The 16,609-nt window shown below is 33.2% G+C and overlaps 2 long non-coding RNA genes across 2 annotated transcripts; one reads left to right on the top strand and one right to left on the bottom strand.

Moving 5' to 3' along the window:
* Window positions 1–704: 704 nt before the first annotated feature.
* LOC109612077 (uncharacterized) lies at window positions 705–15,981 on the top strand. Its single transcript, XR_002194310.2, has 3 exons — window positions 705–829; window positions 1,256–1,366; window positions 15,680–15,981. It is a non-coding gene; the product is annotated as an uncharacterized LOC109612077 (long non-coding RNA).
* On the bottom strand, window positions 3,239–3,773 carry LOC109612078 (uncharacterized). The gene is made up of 3 exons (XR_002194311.2): window positions 3,595–3,773; window positions 3,488–3,523; window positions 3,239–3,422 (listed from the first exon to the last, which is right to left on the bottom strand). It is a non-coding gene; the product is annotated as an uncharacterized LOC109612078 (long non-coding RNA).
* Window positions 15,982–16,609: the final 628 nt, after the last annotated feature.

The following is a 16,609-nucleotide window of genomic DNA, read 5'->3' as shown; positions in this document are numbered from 1 at the left end:
CTGATCTAGCACTGATTAAATATTACGATTTGCAAAGTTGAAAAGTCGGATTATAATTTCTCCTTCTGTGCAATAAAAAATATATATTCTTTTTTTAAATTTCGACCTTTTGCCCATATTGCCGATATTGCCCATCTCCGAACTCGATTTAAGGTTGATCAAAATATTAAGATGTACCAAGTTTGGATAAAATCAGATACTCTCTTTGAGCCAGACGGACGGACATAAATCCATTTAATTTTTTGAATCGACTCCAAAATTCCTGAAACGGATTTGGTCAAAAGAGACCTAGGGTCTAAAACCGTTATTTCAATGAGGCACGTTTTGGCCATATTAAATGATACATAAAATCTCTAGCCATATGGCTGAGGGTATAAAAAATTCACTTCCTTCTAGGTAAAATTAAAAAAATGTATGTCTTTTCAGAAGACTCTTGAAATTAATTATAAATATTTATTTCCTTTTGGAAACTACCTAAAATGGTGTAAAAATGCCCACTACCTTCTAGTATCCTCCTTTAATTGATTTAAAATTGCCACGGACTTCTAGCAACCTCTCAAAATTATAAGAAAAAAATGCTTTGTACATTTTAAATATTCAAGCTCTTCTAGTGACCTTTCTTTTTTCCAATATGTATACGTTCGTCTCAAAATAATTTAAAAACTGTAGCTTTCTCAGTTCTTTAAAATCGAAATCGAATTATACACATTTTTTCAAATTTTTGTTAAATCCAAATAATTTTGCGACATGTAAGAAAATATGTATGTTAAAATTATTAGATCGTCAAATAACATTTCGAATGACAGAAAAAATCATGGAGTACGTAACGGTGGGTTCAATAACGAATAACGCATCAACAATAAAAAAACATTTTCTGCTCATATTCAACAATGTAATCCCCATTTCAAAACAAATAAATTAATTAACTATCCAAATATGGCAATAAACAATTTAAAGAATTTTAGATTTTATAGAAAATGATAAGCATATTTTTTCTGGGCTTAAAAATCGAAAAAAAGACACATCTCAGACATTTTGTTATTGGCAGCCTGAGGTAATGACCTTTTGGGTGATTTGATTTTGTCAAAAATAAAAAAAGACGAGTAGAGTAGAGGTACTGCCATCAAGAACGTCAGTATGATGGCATGTATCTGTATTTCTTTCTTTGCCTTCAAAAAAGTTGCTGTATTTGTTGTTTGTTTGTTTGTCAGTGTGTGCTATGAAAGATCCTTGATCTCTCTTTATGCTTTTGCAGGTTTCCCTTTGAACATCTCAAAAAAAAAGGAACGAAGATCGAGCACCAAATTCACGGGAGATATTTTCCAAGGGAGCAACATGCAATCGAATTGAAGAACAACAATACCAGGTAGATTTGTCATTAGGGTGTGCATATGTCGTCCTTTGGTGTATTGTGTTTGTTGCATTTGTTTTGTGTTCTTTTTTTCTTCCTTGTATCCTTCGGCAAAATAAGGGATCATGCCGCGGCAGCAGCAACAGCGACAGCATGTGTACAAATATTTAATGCATGGTAGGAAATAAATTCAATGTTTTCAGGAAATTGGCGCTTTTTCTGAGATGCTGATGTTGTTGGTGGCGTCGGCAAATCGGGATATCAGGAAAGATAAATGAATTGAGAATAAATATTTTAGGGTTAAAAGAATACTACCCAGTATTCCAAATTATTGGATCCACCAGATATTGCCCTGGATCTTTTAGCCTCAAAAAAATATTTAAAAATATCCACGTCTTATATAAGCCTCAAAAAATATTTAAAAATATCCACGTCTTATATAAGCCTCAAAAAAATATTTAAAAATATCCACGTCTTATATAAGCCTCAAAAAATATTTAAAAATATCCACGTCTTATATAAGCCTCAAAAAAATATTTAAAAATATCCACGTCTTATATAAGCCTCAAAAAATATTTTAAAATATTCACGTCTTATATAAGCCTCAAAAAAATATTTGAAAATATCCTCGTCTTATATAAGCCTCAAAAAAATATTTAAAAATATCCACATCTTATATAAGCTCAAAAAAAAAAAAATATTTAAAAATTTCCACCTCTTATATAAGCCTCAAAAAATATTGAAAAATATACACGTCTTATATAAGCCTCAAAAAAAAAAAAAAAAAATATTTAAAAATATCCACGTCTTATATAAGCTTTAAGAAATATTTAAAAATATCAACGTCTTATATAAGCTTCAAGAAATATTTAAAAATATCCACATCTTATAGCCTCAAAAAAATATTTAAAAATATTCACGTCTTATATAAGCCTAAAAAAAGATTTAAAAATATCCACGTCTTATATAAGCCTCAAAAAAATATTTAAAAATATTCACGTCTTATATAAGCCTAAAAAAAGATTTAAAAATATCCACGTCTTATATAAGCCTCAAAAAAATATTTTAAAATGTCCACGTCTTATATAAGCCTCAAAAAAATATTTATAAATGTCCACGTCTTATATAAGCCTCAAAAAATATTTAAAAATATCCACGTCTTATATAAGCCTCAAAAAAATATTTAAAAATATCCACGTCTTATATAAGCCTCAAAAAAAATATTTAAAAATATCCACGTCTAATATAAGCCTCAAAAAAAATATTTAAAATATCCACGTCTTATAAAGGCCTCAAAAAATATTTAAAAATATCCACCTCTTATATAAGCCTCTACAAAAAATATTTAAAAATATCCACCTCTTATATAAGCCTCTACAAAAAATATTTGAAAATATCCACGTCTTATATAAGCCTCAAAAAATATATTTAAAAATATCCACGTCTTATATAAGCCTCAAGAAAATATTTAAAAATATCCACGTCTTATATAAGCCACAAAAAAAAAATATTTTAAAATATCCACGTCTTATATAAGCCTCAACAAAAAATATATTAAAAAATTAAAAATATCCAAGACTTATATAAGCCCCAAAAAAATATATATTTAATAATTACAAATATACACCCAAGCGCAAAAACAAAAAATAAATTTAAAAATTAAAAATATGCACGTCTTATCTAAGCCTCAAAAAAATATTTAAAAATTAAGAATATCCACGTTTTATATAAGCCTCAACAAATAAATATTTAAAACTTAAAAATATCCACGTCTTATATAAGCCCAAAAAAATATATTTAAAAATTAAAAATATCCACATCTTATATAAGCCTCAACAAAAAAATATTTAAAAATATCCACGTCATATATGAGCCTCAAAAATTTATTTAAAAATATCCCCGTCTTATATAAGCCTCAAAAATATATTGTGTGGTCCTTATAATCAATCATAGCCGTATTTGGTTTCTTTTTGAAGCTGCTTTTTATCCTCCCTATAGGAAATCGCTGTTATATTTGGTCCCTATTGAAACCGGTTTTTTTCAATCTCCATATATCAACACATCAATGCACCTATATCAAAACCAGAGCATACATTGACTATTATATTAATTTTTACTCGGTAATAGAAAACTTACATATATGGCTTCTGTCTATCCTCCCTATATGAAAACCTGAAATATTTTTTTCAAAATTGTAAATTTTTTTGGAATATTTTATATGGTTCCTATAACAAACTATTTACCATTCTTCGTTTTTTCGGCTTTTTATTGTTATAATTGTTGGCAAAAACTAACTTTTTTAGTGGATAATTGGACTTTGGGCGCCACAATTCTTAGAAGGAGCATTGAAGTTGAATTGACCATATTTGTGTGCTAACATTGACATAATTGGACCACTTTTTTATGAACCCTTTAACCCAAAATTAACACGTAACCATTTTTCACGAATTTTTTAATAGAGTCCCTATACTAAAGCCTTGACATATATGTCAAAGACCAATAAATATCTTTTTCCGATTTCAGTTTTATTGTGTGCCAAGTGGGTAATATTTGTCCAAATAGGATGTGTTTCAGCACATCTGACCGAATTCAGCCTAGAAACAAGTACTTCAAACTAAATCGGTTCAGGTATAACTATAGCTCCCATATATATATTTCATCCGATTAAGGGGTTTTAATTCCCTCACATGAGTAATGTGCATTCCACAAGAATGATATTTGTTACCACATAACTTATGGAGATTTCAGATTTTTATATAGCTTCGGTATACATCTTCATCCGATTTTGCGGTTATTGTCCACCATATATGTAATATCAGCCCGAATCAGATAGATTTTTAACCCTCCACCATACATTTTATGTAGGGTATATTAAGTTCGTCATTCCGTTTGTAACTCATCGAAATAATAATTTTAGACATAACAAAGTATACATATATATTCTTGATCAGCGTAAAATTCTAAAACGATTTAGCCCTGTCCGTCTGTCTGTCTGTTGTAAACACGCTAGAGTCAAAACTAATAGAGATATGATCTAAAATTTTGCACAGATCAGTCTTTCGTCTGCAGACAGGTCAATATCGAAGATGGACTATATGGGTCCACGATATCGTATAGCCCCCATACAACTGTACCCTCCGATATTCGATATTTTGACGATTTTATTGACATTATTCACCGGAGTAATGGGAAGTAAAGTCTATGGCAGATAATTGTCTGTGCAGGTCCACGTCTTCGTATAGCTCCCATATAACGGTACCTCCCGATATTCGGTATTTTGACGATTTAAGGTACAATATTCACCGAAATTGTTTAAAATTTCTTATTTAGAGTTCGTAATGGGGACTACAGTCTACGACAGCAAATTTTTATGCAGGTCCCTATATTCGGAATTTAATGATTTTAGCCACATTATTCACAGAATTGTTATACCCTTCAACATTGTATGGAGTGTATATTAAGTTTGTCATTCCGTTTATAACACCTCGAAATATCCATTTTCTGACCCCACAATGTAAATTTATTCTTGATCAGCATAAAATTCTATGTCGATATGGCAATGTCCGTCCGTCTGTGGAAATCACTCTAGCTTCCGAACGAAATGATGTAGATTGATAACAATTTACTCAAATGTATATTATGTCTGCAGGACTTTTGGTATTGAAGTTGGGTCATATAGGTCCACGTTTTGGTATAGGCCCCATATAACGGTACCTCCCGATATTTGGTACTTTGTTGATTTAAGCGACATTATTCATCGTAATTGTTTCAAATATGGTATTTGATGTTCGTATTGGATTCTACAGCTTATGAGAGGAGATTGTCTATGCAGGTCCAGGTCTTCGTATAGCCCCCTCCCTATATTCCGTATTTTGACGATTTTAGGTACCTTTATTCGGTATTTTGATGATTTTAGCGTCATTATTCACCGGATTTTTTTCAAGTTTCGTATTTGAATTTTGCAATGTTGTCTATGCAGGTCCAGGTCTTCGTATAGACTATAACGGCTATATTCGGTATTTTGAAAATATTAACAGAGTTTTCAGCAGATGTTATATATTGTTTTTTTTTTTTGAAAATTTCCAAATTCCAAATGGAGGTATAACTTACTGCATTTTTACTTGTTTCATATTCAACCGAATTTTTCCATTTGGTAAACTCGGTCTGGTATATATATTGCTCCAATGCATATTTTTTAATATATGCCTTATCGAAGTCACATCATGCTTTATACAGAGATGTTACTTGGTGCTTCAGGTACAAAAGCCTCCGTCAAATTTGTGGAAAATCGATTCAGAGTTGGATATAGTTCCCAAATTGTGACTACTCTAAAGCCAATAAGGTTCATAGTTGATATCATCTACTTCTAATAAATTCCCAAAATAAACTTTTTTCTTACGGGAGCTCCACTAAAAACGCATTGTGGTGTAGGGTATCATATAGTAGGCCTCGCCCGACTTTTGACCTTTCCTTCTTTTTTTTTTGTAAAATGCAACGTTTTTCAATGGAGAAATGAAAAGGAAGTTATATCATCTATTCTCACTTGAATTTTTTCAGTGTCTTCACCATCTGCCAGAACATGGCTTTTTTCTTAAAAATACATCCCTTACTCCACATCCTGTTGTTCATTTTGATAGTGAATCGATTATGTTTTTTCGGATATTTTGTATAGGTGTGTATCTATGGCTAAATGACAATATGCATCAGCATTAGTTTGTATTCTTCAAATTCTTTGCACCATTTACGGGATTTTTTCCGACCAATCATATTTCCACTCACTCTGTGGTGTAATGAAAGTGAAAATTTTAGGCTCAAGAACACAAATTCAGGCAACAACAAAAACATATCATTTAGTGCAACATTGTTGTTATTGCAGCATATTACCGAAAAAAAATAAAACATTAAAAAGAAAATCCGTTGCGCACATCAACCAAAGAAATTGGTAACATCTCATAACAATGGCCTGCAGAGAAGCCGAAGAAAAATAAGAAGAAGAAGAAGCAGTAAGACAATGGATTTAGAATATTCTGAATAGCACACGACAAATGTGTTGGTCTCCCTGACAATGGAACACTGATTTTTTTTCGTTTTCCTTTTTTTTGCCATGGGACAATTTTCAGCTGCTCGTATTTTGTTTGTTCGGAAATCTTTGGTAATTAACTCGTGATGCTTTTTGTTGGTGGTTTTCTGTTTCTTTTTTTCTCCTTCTTTCATTCAAAACCAGATGGTTTGGCAAATTAATAATTCACTTAAGAAGATTTCAATTTTTTTTGTTGTTATCGAAGGTGACTAGCTTAGTTTGCATAGCCGACTGTTTGGCTGAGCTGTTTTAAATAATTAGAATCGATGAGTCAGCTTGTGGTCTATTTTGTTTTCTTTTATTATTTTTAAATGTGTTACTGGTCTTGTCTACTTTAACGTAAAGGGGATTTTTGGGAATCTCCAAAACAGAGCTACTAAGAAATTATGACTTAATACAGATTACAGCATAATCAGCTGTCTGAAATATAGCCGAAATATTAAAAATAACAATTTTTTATGCAGAATCGAATAGATGGTGGTTATGATTAAGAGTTAATATTTGAACATATTATTTTGAATTTCCATTGAAGCATACTACATTGTCAACAATTGCTCTGTCCCAGAAACTGCCAGAATGTAATAATTTTTTCAATTTTTTTTTTTTGATTTAATAAAGAAAAAATTGCATATATCATAGTAAAAATTTCTAAATTTTTTCAATTCTGAACAGAACAAATATCATCAAAATGGTAATATATTGATATATGGAAATTGTACGTTGGGCGCCACAATTGTTAAAAAAAATTGATATGGACCTTTTGACCAAAAACATACAAACAAAAACATCATATTCAAGGGATTGTATACAAGGCCGCTACACTAAAACTTTGAAATATATACAGGGTGAGATTAAAACACTGCAACCAACTTCAGACTGATGTCATTTCTAAGTCACTCGTTCGACAGCTGCTAAAATTATTCCAAGCGTGATAGTGTGATTTCTTTATATTTGGCTGAAAAACCACAAGTGGTTATCGTTAGAGCACTCCAGTATTTAAATGTGAATAAATCTTTCGTGTCTCGTACCATCACTCGTTACCGTGATACTGGTAGCGTAGCTCGACGTCAAGGAAGTGGACCAAAGAAAACAGCTACATCAGCTGAAATGGTTCGAAAAGTTAAGAAGCGACATGATCAAAACCCGCTTTGCAGTGGCCGAAAAATGGCTCGTGAGCTGAACATATCGCAATATTCCATTCGGTAAACATTGAAATGAGAAACAAAAAGAGAATAGACTCAAAAGAGCTAAAGAGTTGTTTCGCTTGGCCGAAAGTGGTGAACTGCCGAATTTGGTTTTCTCCGTCTCCGATGAGAAAACATTCGTTGTCCAGCAGTTTTTAAACAAACAAAATGATCGTGTTTACTTGCCAAAGAGGTCAGCTAAAAATGTGCACCTTCGGTTGGCCACCAGAACTCAAGCGCCAGTCATGGTGATGGTGTGGGCCGTCATAACAGCCGATGGTCGCTTTCCGCTCGTTTTCATCCACCGTGGCATCAGAATAAATGCCGAATATTATCGTGAAAATATTCTGGTCGTATTAAAGCTTAGGGCACGCAAACATTTTGGCTGCAGACCTTGGAAATTCCAACAGGACTTAGCATCATCGCACTCAGCACTCGCCACACAAGAATGCTTACAAAATGAGGTTCCTCGATTCATTTCCAGCCCACAATGACCACCAAAATCTCCGGATACCAATCCGTTGGACTATTGTTACCACTAAAATATACCACCAAAGTTTTTCACTTCAAGCAAGCGCTTCGGCGGGAATGGGCCAAAATACCACAGAGAAACATTCGGGCAGCATGTGACGGTTTCATTGGCCGTTTGAAGGCTATAATTCGTGCCAAAGGTTACAAATTCGCTTTCAGTCAATAAAATTTAAAAAAAAAATTAAAAATTATGGTGTTTGACTTGTTGCAGTTTTTTATCTTACCCTGTATATTACAAATTTGAATAGTTTCAAAATTTTTGGCTTAAATTTATTTATTTCATTTCAAATTTGTACGATGGGCGCCACATTCCTAAGAACTGATATTAAACATATCTACGTATTACCTAACGATTTGGACTTCTACGCACGAGAAATAACCTCTATGTCGAGTTTCAGAATTTTAGTTTCTCTTCTATGCATTTAGTACTATTGGTACTTTTTAGAGTGAAAGAAGTACGATTTTAAAAATAGAGTTTTTCAGACAAATTTAAATTCGTCTCTTACCGAGTAATATTGAGATCGGATATACGCGATTTAAAAATTTTACGATTCTCGAAATTTCAAAATTCTGCCGCTAAAAGTAAGAAATGTTAGTTTAATAACAGATTTTAGTACGTTCAGGAATAGGTGCCTGTTTGTACCCTCTTGGTAAAAATATTAATAACTACTACCTCTTCACTCCAAAATTTGAGGACAAATATATTTAGTAACTATTTTTTCACCCAAAACCATTTAATACTTTTCGTACAATTATAGTAAACATTTCCAAATTTACCTCCATATCTGAAACACAGACACCAACAGTGACATCTATATCAATTTTCAGATATTCAGTTCTATTCCTTCACCCAATACCAAATTTAGTACTATTTAGAGCTTTTCGGACAATTATACTTCGCATTTCCATAACAACCTTCATATTTAAGCCACAGACACAAACAGTGGGATCAACATAATATATCAGTATTTCGGATGCATTCCTTCAACCAATAAAAAATTTAGCCCTTTTCGTACAATTATAGTGCACATTTCCAAAAAACAACTCTATATCTTAGTTCCAGATACCAACTGAGATCTCAATATCTAATTTCAGGATTTCAGTCATATCCCTTCACCCAATAACAAATTTAGTATCACTTAGTACTTTTCGTACAACTATAGGACCAATTTCTAAACCAATGCCAAATCTCAAACACAGATACCATCATGTATCTAAATATCAAATTTTAGAATTTTATTTCTACCCTTCACCAAATACCAAATTTGGTACTATTTAGTACTTTTTGTACAATTAGAGTACACATTTTCGAAACTCCTCCATATTTGAACCACTGATACCAACAGTGACATCTATATGAATTTTCTGAAATTCAGCTCTATTCCTTCAACCAATACCAAATTTAGTACTATTTTGTACTTTATGTATAATTTTAGTACACATTTCATACACCATACCCATATTTCAATATCAGATACCAACAACGACCTCAATATTTATTTTGAGGATTCCAGCTCTATTCATTCACCCAATACAAATTTTAGTACACTTTTCATACAATTATAGTACGCATTTCCAAAACCACCTCCATATCTTAACCACAGACACCAACAGAGATATCTTTATCGAATTTCAGGATTTTAGCTCTTTATCTTCATCCAATACGAAATTCAGTACCATTTAGTACTTTTCGTACAACTATAGGTCGCATTTCCATACCACCTCCAAATCTCAAATACCAGTAATCTAAATATCAAATTTCAGAATTTTGTCTCTATCACTTCACCCAATACCAAATAAAGTAGCATTGGGCACTTTTCGTACAATTAAAGTACACATTTCCGAAACCATATCCATATGTCTAGGCTACACATGAACAGCGACCCTAATACCAAATTTCAGATTTAAAGCACTATATTTTCACCCAATACCAAATTGTACAAAACATAGTACCATTTAGCATAGTTCGCTAACTTAGTACGCATTTGCAGAACTACCTTCAAATACCAAACTCGCTTTTCAACATTGATTCTCAAACCAAATTTCAAGCCCTATCCTTGTACATAATACCAAATGGCACAATTTTAGAAATTTAGTACCATATTAGAACGTTTCGCAACCTTGGTGTTCGAATTTCAAAACACCTGCATTCCATCAGTGATCCTCATTGCAAATTTCAGAATTCTAGCTCATTCCCTTTGTCAAATACAAAGTAATAAATTTTCAGTATATTTTAGTATTTGTCGTACCCTTTTAGTACGAAACAAAAACACAGCCTTATCACACGTCTATATACCAATACTGACCTTCGTGCAAACTTTCAAGATTCTAGCTTCAACTGTTCGTTGATGGATTTGGATTCTAGCTAGACTCGTCCACAATAATCATGGTACAGTATTTAGTACCATTAACACATTAAGTCCTATAATTACCGCACTTCGTAACTCCTTCTAAGTTCAGTTAATTTTAATTTTTTTATACCCTCCACCGTTTATAACACCTCGAAATTTACATTTTGAGCCCTACAAAGTATATATATTCTTGATCAGCATGAAATTCTATGTCGATTAGCGTCCGTCTGTCCGTATATCCTTCTGTGGAAATCACTCTAGCTTCCGAATGAAATGAAGTAGGTTGATAAAATTTTACTCAAATGTATATTATGTCTGCAGGAGTTTTGGTATTGAAAATGGGCCATGTAGGTCCACGTCTTCGTATAGTCCCCATATAACGGCACCACCCGATATTCGGTATTTTGTTGATTTTAGCGACATTATTTACCGGAATTGTTTCAACTTTGGTATTTAAAGTTCGTAATGGATATGATTTTCGTAATTGATATGAAATTTGTCTGTGCAGGTCCTCGTCTTCGTATAGCCCCCATATAACGGTACCTCCCGATATTCGGTATTTTGATGATTTAAACGACATTATTCATCGGAATTGTTTCAAATTTGGTATGTAAAGTTCGTAATGAATACTACAGTATAAGTCAAAAAATTGTCTGTCCACGTCTTCGTATAGCCCCCATATAATAATACCTCCCTATACTCGTTATTTTGATGATTTTAGCTACATTATTTACCGATTTTTTTTTTCAAGTTTCGCATTTGAATATTGTAAAGGCTTATGACAATAGTTGCCTATGCAGGTCCACGTCGTCGTATAGACCTACTTTCGGTATTTTTAAGATTTTAACAGATTTTTTTTTGAAAATTGCCAAATTAGTTCCAAATGGTAGAGGGTATTCAAAGTTCGACCTGGCCGAAATTACATTTTTTACTTGTTTTTTCTTTATTTTTTTTTCTTATATTTTATTTAATCCTTAAACTTTCACATGCGATTTAATTTAAAACAAAATTTCAACTTGTTTCTTCAAATCATTCTCTTCTCCTTCTGAATCACTGCCAGCAGAGGGGGGTATCTGAGGTACATGTCCTGTCGATGGACGATATACAGTGGTGGGTGTCTGTGGCACGGTATTATAGGTCCATTGATAATTGGGATAATATATGACAGGATACTGTTGACCAGGTTGCTGATGAAGGGTTGGTTGTTGTGGGAAGTAGTACGTTGTTCGTGGAACAGTAGATCCAAATAGGCTAGGAATAAGATTTGTAAATGCTGGAGCCGCGGGAATGTGAATTAACGAAGCTGCCGTTGCAACTGAGGCAATCACAAAAATGCCAAGGATACAAATTTGATACGAACGCAACATGTCGTCAGAAAAACGTTTGCTGATGTTGAAGCGCCCAACCGTAACTGAATGAACGAATTCTAATTGCCTGTTATCCAGGTGTTCCCGCAAGCTTGTGGGTGACTTTTCGATCAATAAATAAACAAAATCTTTAGCCGTGATAACCTTTTATGTGCGGCTCTGTCACTTTAATAATTTCATTTCAATATCGCTCCCCCATCTCCATTCATATTTAACCGCAAAACAAAAAACACAAAAACAAAAGCCACCATCATCGGCTGGAGTCTTTAATGCTGCCATTACTCATCGTCGGTGGACTTTCTCAAGCCCATCTGAGATTGCGTGTTTCGTAGAATGTGTCATATGGCGTTTCGCAAAATTGCAAACACATTTCATTACAAATTGCATTAAATTTTCAAAGAGATTTTTATTTTAAACATAACTGGAATTCAATAAAGAAAACAAAAAAAAAAAAAACGTGAACAATGGTCTAATAGGCTTTAGAATTGAATATCGTAAATCGCAGTTACCTCTTGTGTTTTAGAGGCATTCATAAAGACACGACATTTTTTGCTTTGTATTTGGATTGCCGGAAGAGTTTTCTGAGCTTAGAGGAGCTATGAATAGAATAATGGTATAAAGAGTATAGTAGGAATTTGAGCTGTACCCTTAAATGGGGCAGGAAAATAATTGCATACTTTTTTCTTAATAAATTTGAGGTAGAATATTCTTTCATCATTTTTTGATTTGATATTCATTTTATTGTTTTAATTGGAAAAATACTGTCTAAATTTCTTTTATTAATTTTTTAAATATCTAATATATCTGATTTTAGCCTGTGCTTATCTTTATCCACACTGGTTGGTGTGAATCTTATATTATCTTTACCTATTTAATGCCTTCACTGGCTACCTGTAAATATGCAACAGAAAAAGGTAATTCTCAATCTTGCTAAGTTTGGAAAATGCTGTGGTACTCTGTTAGCATTGCCATGTGTACATTTTTTTACGCACATCTATACGTATGTATAAAAGAGTATTGAAAAAACTGCCTGATTGGCCGAGAATCAACGCTAAGACGAACAAGTAAAAAATTTGTGAGTTCGGCCGGGCCGAACTTTGAATAACCTCCACTATTTGGTACAAATTTGGAAATTTTCAAAAAAATAAAATCCATTAAAAATTCTGGCTAAATCTTAAAAATACCGAATTAGGGTCTATACGACGACGTGGACCTGCATAGACAACTTTTGTCATAAGCTATTATAATATTCAAATGCTAAACTTGAAAAAATCTGTTTATAACGTAGCTAAAATAAATAAAATACCGAATATAGGGTGGTACTATACGTGGACCTGCACAGACAATTTTCTGGCATAGACTGTAATATCCATTACGAACTTCAAATACCAAATTTGAAATAATTCAGGTAAATAATGTCGCAAAAATCATCCAAATACCGAATATCGGGGGTACCGATATATGGGGACCTGCAGTCCGAAGACGTGGACCTGCACAGATAATTTTCTGTCTTAGGCTGCAGTATCCATTGCGAACTTCAAACGCCAAATTTGAAACAATTCCGATGGAAAATGTCGCTAAAATCATTAAAATACCGAATATACGGAGCTACTGACCTATATGGGGCCCATACGAAGACCTGGACCTGCACAGACAATTTCTGTCTTAGGGTGTACTATTCATTACGAACTTCAAATACCAAATTCGAAACAATTTCGGTAAATAATGCCGCTAAAATCATCAAAATACCGAATATCGAGGGGTACCGTTATATGGGGGCTATACGAAGACATGGACCTACATAGCCTATTTTCAATACCAAAAATCCAGCAGACATAATACACATTGGAGTAAAATTTTATGAACCTACTTCATTTCGTTCGAAAGCTAGAGTGATTTCCACAGACGGATAGGCGGACGGACATTGATAAATCGACATCAAGAATATATATACTTTGTGTGGTCTAAAATGTATATTTCGAGGTGTTACAAACGGAATGACATACTTAATATACCCTCCAGACTATGGTGGAGGGTAAAAAAGGGCCAAAATGCACTAAAAATTTTATACTTTGTATGGGAAAAACTGGAATTCAGAATTTGGAATGAGAGTCCCTCGTGGCAAACAGGATAGATGCACCAAATGGTGTTTAGAAATTCGAACTTTAAGATTGCGAAAGGTCTGAAATGGTCCTTTGGTATTTTGCGAACGGATGTAAAAACATGAAATTTGTTATGAGAATCGATGGAAAGTAAGTTTGAAATATAGAGATTGTTTTGGAAATGTGTACCAAGGTCGCGAACTGTACTAATGGTACTAAATTTGGTACAGTTTGGTTTGTGGTAAACGGGATTAAGCTGGAATTGTGTATAAGCTTCCATGGTAGGTTTGAGATAGAGAGTTGGTTTTGGAAATGTGTACTGAAAAGTTCAAGAAAAGTACTATACAAAAAGTACTATATATAAAAGTATATATAAAAGTACTATATTTAGTACAATTTGGTATTAGGTGAACAGATAGTGTTTGAAATCTTAAGTTTGATATTAGCGTCTCTGTTCATGTGTATCCTGGACATATGGAGATTGTTTGGGAAATGTGTACTATAATTGTACGAAAAGTATGGAATTGTACTATATTTGGTATTGGGAAAAGGAATAGAGATACAATTCTGGAAATTCATATTTAGATTACTGATGTTATCTGTTGTGGAATTGTAATTATACGAAAAGTACTAAATTTGGTATTGGTATTTCAAAACAGAGCTGAAATTCCGAAATTTGATACAGATGTCACTATTGGTGTCTGGGGTTAAGATATGGAGATAGGTTTTAAAAATGTGTACTATAATTGTACGAAAATCCGGAATTTTGTATTTGGGTACCGCTGTTCATATATAACCTGAGCATATAGAGTTGGCTTCGGAAATGTGTACAAAAATTGTGCGAAAAGTACGAAATCGTATTAAATTTGGTATTTAGAAAAAGGATAAAATTAAAAAAATTTGGCTAAAATCATCAACGATACGATATCGTGGACCTATATAGAAAATTCTCTTTCAGAGGGGTAAAATACGCACAGAAAATTTCTTGTGTAGAATTTCAGACAATAAAGGGTGAATAATGTAGCTAAAATCATCAAAATATCGTATATAGGGAGGAGGCTGTGATAAGATCTGGACCTGCATAGACAATTTTCTGTCACAGGCTGTAGCATCCATTACGAACTTCAAATACGACATCTCAAACAATTTCGGTGGGTATTGTTCCTAAAATCGTCAAAATACCGAATATAGGGAGGTACTGATATATGGGGCCTATACGAAGACCTAGACCTGTATAGATAATTTTCTGTCACAGACTTTAGTTCCCATAACGAACTCTAAATACGTAATTTGAAACAATTCTGGTGAATAATGACGCTAAAATCATCAAACTATCGAATATTGGGAGGTACCGTTATATGGGGGTACGAAGACGTGGACCTTCACAAACAATTTTCTGTCTTAGGCTGTAGTATACATTTCGAACTTCAAATACCAAATTTGAAACAATTTCGGTGAATAATGTAGCTAAAATCATCAAAATACGGAATATCGGAACTTAATCTGCCTACTGGAAAAATAAACATGTTTATTAAAGGTTACTGCCAAAGGTTATACTGCCAGAAGAGACTGCATCACAAAAAAATGACTCACGAACCTTAAGGATGCATTGGATATCTTCAACAATTTTATGGTCTATTAGAGCTGTGTAATAATTAGTAAGTTGAACGACTGATTGAAATCTTTTGAATGAATGTTTTAAATTTCTTCCAGCCGAAGATCTGTTGCTGTTGTTGACCAACAAAACTCTGCTGCATTCCAAACCCTAAGCCATGGCATTTCTTCTGTGTTTTACTCAGCGAACAGCGATGACAAAGCTTAGCATTAAACGGTGCGAAGTCGTGGCGTTAAGACGTGATTTGAATTCAATCTTAGGGTAAATCACAGATTCAGAGATGTCATAACTAAGCTAACTGAAAACAGCAGAAATTGTGTAAAAAAAAGTGGGGCTGGCCCAGAAGAGGCGTCTCTTCAAAACGGCAATTTGCAATCTTTAATTCTGAAAATAAAAACAATTCAAATGTAAATAAAAAAGAAAAAAAAATGAATTAAAATAAAATTATCTTGTGGCAAATACGAAGAGATTGAAATAATTGCGTATCAGTGTATGAGTAACTTGACACATACAGAAGAAATTCTACGGGATTCCGGGCAAGAGAATTGCCATGGAAGTAGTACCAAAAAACCAAAAAAATTAAAAAAAGAACAAACTGAAGTTTGTTTATGTTTTGTATGTATGTATGGTATTCCTATACGCAAAGTATTTTGTGGGGAAGAGAATTCCCCAATAAATACGACTTCTTGTAGTTTGCAAGTAGCAAGTTGTGAAGTTACATTGAGTGTGGAAGGAACAAATCTCAAGAATTAAGAATTCAAAAAATTACCCTCAATACTCGACATTATGAAATTCCTGAAAAGTGCTGTCTTCTGTTTACTCTTCACAATCTGCTGCATTGATGTGTGTTCTGGATTATTTTTTAAACCATGGCTAAAGAGTTTCAAAAGGTCCCTCGGCTATGGCAGCAGTGGCCGTTATCGTAATCCCTATTATGGTTACAACAATAATTACTACAACAATTATGGTTACTATGGCGGAAGTGGAGGAGGATATTATGGCGCATACCATAGACCCGGCCGACGTCC

Source organism: Musca domestica, unplaced genomic scaffold (assembly GCF_030504385.1).
Source record: "Musca domestica strain aabys unplaced genomic scaffold, Musca_domestica.polishedcontigs.V.1.1 33, whole genome shotgun sequence".
In the NCBI taxonomy this organism is placed as follows: Eukaryota; Metazoa; Arthropoda; class Insecta; order Diptera; family Muscidae; genus Musca; species Musca domestica.
Note: the sequence above shows the minus strand (reverse complement) of the source record. Positions and strands in the feature narration are given on the sequence as shown.